Here is a 5,657-nt window from a genome sequence, read left to right as displayed (position 1 = left end):
CCTAGAGCAACAAGTAATATCATATCTCAAGCATAGATTCTGGGCATACCAACGCAACACAGAAATTTAATCCCATAATAGTTTCCCTTTTTGTGTCAATGATAATCCCTAAAGTATTCACGTTGATCCAACGTGTCTCCCATAACATAATTGAATGGGGTTTTCTCAGGATTATCAAAGTAGTACATAATATCTCGAACATAGCGAGCATCGAGGGTTTTAGGAGGTTCCCCATCTCCATGAGCAGCAAGTACACCTAATTTTTTTGGTATTTCATGTTCCATATCCACAACTAAAGATAGAGAACAACTTAAAACAGCAAATAAAAATTACTTAGTGATAAAGCAAACAAGCACACACGAGAATATTCACCCCATGCTATGACTCCCCGGCAACGGCGCCAGAAAAAGGTCTTGATAACCCATAAGTGTAGGGGATAATTGTAGCCTCTTTCGATAATTAAGAGTGTCGAACCCAACGAGGAACTAAAGGTAGAACAAATACTCTCTCAAGTCCTATCGGCCACTGATACGACTCTACGCATGCTTGACATTTGCTTTACCTAGAACAAGTATGAAACTAGAGGTACTTTGTAGGTGTGATAGAATAGGTTTGCAAGATAATAAAGAACGAGTAAATATAAACTAGGGGCTGTTTAGATAAAGAAGCAATAAAGTAAATATAGCGAGTGTGGAAAAAGTGGTGGTAGGAGTTGTGTTGTCCCTAAGCAATAGACTACTTTACTAGACTAATAGCAAGTTTTATGTGGGAGAGGCCACTGCTAGCATGTCATCCCTGACTTGGAATTCTACGCACTTATGATTGGAACTATTAGAAGGCATCCGCAACTACTAACGTTCATTAAGGTAAAACCCAACCATAGCATTAAGATATATTGGCCCCCCTTCAATCCCGTATGCATCAATTTCTATGCTAGGTTGAAGCTTCTGTCACTCTAGCCCTCCAATACATAGTCCTATCAACACACAACTAACCCTATGGTGTGATCCACGCGCGCGCTCATATGATGGGCACCAAAGGACAACAACATAACCTCAAGCAAATTAAATCAATGATAGCAATTCATCAACCACCAATAGAACAACGAAAATCTACTCAGACATCATAGGATGGCAACACATCATTGGATAATAATATGAAACATAAAGCACCATGTTGAAGTAGAGGGTACATCGGGTTGCGGGAGAGTGGACCGCTTAATATAGATGGGGGAAGGTGATGGAGATGTTGGTGAAGATGGCGGAGGTGTTGGTGAAGATCGCGGTGATGATGATGGCCCCCGGCGGCATTCCGACGCCACCGGAAGCAAGGGGGAGAAAGCCCCCCTTCTTCTTCTTCTTACTTGACCTTCTCCCTAGATGGGAGAAGGGTTTCCCCTCTGGTCCTTGGCTCCCATGGCTTGGGAGGGGCGAGAGCCCCTCCGAGATTAGATCTATCCCTCTGTTTCTGCGTTCTCAGATTCTGCCCCTTCACCGTTTCTTTTATATCCGGAGATCCGTAACTCCGATTGGGGTGAATCTTTCGCCCAGATTTTTCTCGCAAAATTAGCTTTCTTGCGGCAAAAGAAGAGCGTCAACCGCCTTATGGGTGGCCTAGGAGAGTGCGAGGCGCGCCCAGGGGGGTGGGCGCGCCCCCTATCTCCTGGCCACCTCGGACACCGTTTCGCGTTGATTCTTCCTCCGGAAAATCCCAAATATTCCAAAAATATTCTCCGTCCATTTTTATCTCGTTTGGATTCCGTTTGATTTGGGTTTCCTGCAAAACATAAAACATGCAACGAACATGAACTGGCACTGGGCACTAGATCAATATGTTAGTCCCAAAAATAGTATAAAAGGTTGCCAAAGTATATGAAAGTTGAATAATATTGGCATGGAACAATCAAAAATTATATATACGACAGAGACGTATCAATCAGCTTCTCGAAACAGTATGTCATTGTTAGAATCAATATTTAGCATGTGAAGTCATTTTTGTTCTTTGTTCTATAGAGCATAATCAATATTTTGTGTGTGAGCTGGAGTGGTGGAGTTAATGAGCCGGGATGAAGTTCGAGAAGTTACATTACACCATGTAAATATTAATGAGTTGTGGAAGACAAGTGCACCGGCAAGTGTTTGAAATTCTAAGTTGTGGGTTGGATATGCCATTAATAGAGGTGGTGAACTTTGATTGGTCATGCGGATATAGTTGTTAGAGAAATAAGAAGATGATGAAGAGTGATTTATGGGTAAATAATATAGCGAATAGATTTGCACAGGAAGTCAAGTATATGCCCAGACTCGAGCAGGTTCATTGTTAGTATTGTTCTTGCATGTCAAAGCTTTTGGCTAGATCTGTAGGTATACATATGAGTCGATGCTTAATTTTTGTCACGTTTCTTACTTACCACTGTTATTTCTAGCAGACCTAACCTGATATAGTAGTTAATTTTGGCACTAGACACAACAACTTTGACATTGATAATTTCCTCATATTTTTAGTAGGACAATAAACTTGTCTAGCATTTCATAGTTGCAGGCTCTGAAAACAAATGTATCTGCCCCCTAAATGATTAAACATGTGGTTTCTGAATTATGCATGCTGACATGCATTGGTAATCATTATTCAACGGTATTCCTTTTCATTGAAATAAGAACCATGTAATGCTTATGATTTAATCTGGTTATCTAGACAACTAAATGGGTTAATGTTATGCTTAGTATCTTTTGGCATATGTAATGCAGGGAAGTAAATTGGTGTCTTCTGATAGGGATTTCTGGAGGTAACATGCCTCTGATTGTATGCACTGAATTTCAGATGCTATCTTGCGTATGACAGAGCAGTGAAAAGATATACTTCAACCCAGACATCAACACAACAAATAACTTGATTATAAGGTACAATCATGATTACCAATGCCTAGCTATTTTTTATCTTGACTAACACAAAGGGTATAATGCGTAATTTCAGGGAGCCGTGTAGTTTCATGGAGCAGGGTCGCTTTCTCATAGAATTTGTTCAGATATAAATTTGCCCATTACCAACAATACTTGATATTATAATTATAATATTGCAGGAACAAATGTCATGTGAAGCAAATAATTTCCTTAGAAAAAAGTAAGCTCCGTTTGAAATATTAATTAGCTTCCTGAGTTATTTTGCTTGACAAGAGAAATGGACTTGTTTTTTCTATAGCCTAATTGAACAGTAAGAGTCTCTCCTACTTTCACCGCTAAGAAAAAAATAAACCTACATACGGACATGCATCTCAATCTCTTGTTTCGAAGTTAAACTGTTTGTAGATACTTTTTGATGTACCTTTCGAACCCATAAATTTAATGTTGTGCTTGTAGTGTTGGTTCTGGGTTTAGAATCAATTTAATATCTGGATTGATGTCCCACCAACCAAAAACCAGAATTTCTTCTTTGATATTCTGCGGGTTTAGAAAATGTACATTCTGGTTGGGGATTTCCATCGAGAGTGAATGTATAATCCAGCCAACCAACCCAAGATGTGTTTACCAGCACCATCACGATCATATTTCTCAGCCTTCTCGGCCCAATCAGTCTTCTAATATTCATCTCATGGTAGGCATGCTCTCCAAAAATGCAGCAACGACATTTTTTTGTCATGTATGTTAAACTTGTGCTATGAACTTTTAGCAAATTGGCTCTCCTTTGCTTCGACTTTACTTAGGATATTCACTCCAAGGATAGGAAAATCACATACAATTTTCCGCATTTACCCAGCTGAATTAGTTGCCTAACTATTTAATGTTTCTTTAGGAGGGCCAAGAAAAAGACGCAAAAGCATAGCTTGCTCCTTGATTCCAGTTTCTGCATCCACCATTGATAAGCATGGGACTGAGCAAATGAGTATCAAAAGGAAGTCAAGGAAGCTTCGCCCTTTGGGTTGCTTGCGGTGTAGTTCTCCAGCAGCTTCAGTGCCAAGGTAAAACTTCATCAATTTCGCAAACTGGGATAACACCCATTATTTTCACTTATTTTGAATTGATAGATCCTATAATGGCATGGATAATTGTGATGATGCCATACACAGAAATATACTGCATTTCTGGACATCTAGAAATCTTGTTGCTGGTAGATACCATTGTTGTCTGAAATTAAAAATTCCTAGAACATGTGACCATGAGGCTCCAAGATAAAAATAAAATGAACGTGAATGTTATGATATTATTCAAGGTGGATGATATTAGAAATTTTATTAGTTGTCGAAGGTGAAGCCACATGGGTGATGTAGCTGGTTGGCCGTAGTGCGGAGTTATAATATATGTTGTATATTACTTTTCTTCTTCTACGATTACTGGTCTATTTCGACAACTAAAATTAGTTATTATAAATCTATTTTGATCAATGAAATGAATATATGTTTGTGATCTTGTTCCCACGCACGACTTGTAGTTGTAAACTTATGCATTTGGCGCTATTAAAGGGAGGCAATTGACGTGCATGTCAAGAGGAGTTATTCTGTGGCAACCCACAGGTATTTAGCTAGATCATCTTACTCGGATACTAATATATATTATTGTGGTCTTCACCAAGTTTTGTTTTGGTGCCTTAAAAATCATCTTAATCGGATACTGATATCACTTATGCAAGAGTCATGTTTGATCATTAAAAGAATTGGCCACAGATCCCCACGAACGCCGCCGCTGCTGCGGATCCCCAGGGATGACGCAGACGCCGCTGAAAAGAGCAGGGTGTGGTCGTGTTGCACTGATTGGAGGAGACCGTGCCGGCCGTGCCCAGTTTGGAGAATGAACACAGGTATTAATCTGTTCGAGTATGCATGGGCCTCGAAGAACCGAGCAAAGCATCCCATTCATTTCAGTCATTGCATGTGTTTTCTCTCCAGGTTCACCGCCATGGCTATGAGAGGACGCATTTGTGGAATCCCCTGCACGCAACAGACGGATCGATTGTTTGAACGGGCGGAATGAGAGAGATCTGGGCCTGCTTGAGGGGGTGAGCTGACATGGGAGACCCGAGCAGCTGTTCATGTAATATTTCCTCCTATCCCTCCCTCCCTTTCTAGCATGCCATGGCCTCTGATTTTTCAACATTTGTTCAATTGTTCGGGCAGAGGAGACACTTTTTTGAAGCATCAAGTGAATTGAAATGTGCAAATGCTCTTGGTGCCCATTAATTCTATGTGTGACTAAGAAATAGTTTTCTTCTCCATAGCTAAGAAACCATTAAAGAAATTATGTGTCAGGAGCAAGAATCTTTTTCGATGAAAGCCGCTACCTTTCATATATAAATTGTCTTAATTTTCAAGAAAGAAATCCGTAGCCTTGAATCAATAGATACACATAAGTTTTATGCTGATGTTATCTATAATAAGAGTACTTGAAATTGATAGAGTTGCCATTAGATTTTCCGAGAAGAGGCAGGCATTATATAACCTGTCCGTTTAATATTTCTCTGTTAATTATGTTGTTTCTCTTTTTTGTCTTATTCTTATTCCAATATTGCATTAGGATTGATTGCCAATTTATTCGGTCCTTATTTAATTTGGATGGTTCTGAACTATTTTTGTGGTACCTGGTACCTTTCATGATCAAGAAGAGCTCACATGTGACTAAATAGACATTGTGTATTGTTTAAGGATGCATACTTAGCCTCTTTGGACT

The 5,657-nt window shown here is 39.6% G+C and overlaps 1 long non-coding RNA gene across 1 annotated transcript; it reads left to right on the top strand.

The window, feature by feature from the left end:
• Positions 1–2,876: 2,876 nt before the first annotated feature.
• On the top strand, positions 2,877–3,909 carry LOC123115610 (uncharacterized). Its single transcript, XR_006456678.1, has 3 exons — positions 2,877–2,900; positions 3,080–3,120; positions 3,790–3,909. It is a non-coding gene; the product is annotated as an uncharacterized lncRNA (long non-coding RNA).
• The last annotated feature ends 1,748 nt before the right edge of the window (positions 3,910–5,657 follow it).

The sequence above is a fragment of the Triticum aestivum genome, chromosome 5B, assembly GCF_018294505.1.
Source record: "Triticum aestivum cultivar Chinese Spring chromosome 5B, IWGSC CS RefSeq v2.1, whole genome shotgun sequence".
NCBI lineage: Eukaryota > Viridiplantae > Streptophyta > Magnoliopsida > Poales > Poaceae > Triticum > Triticum aestivum.
The sequence above is the reverse complement of the archived record's forward strand: the minus strand, read 5'-3'. Positions and strand labels throughout refer to the sequence as shown.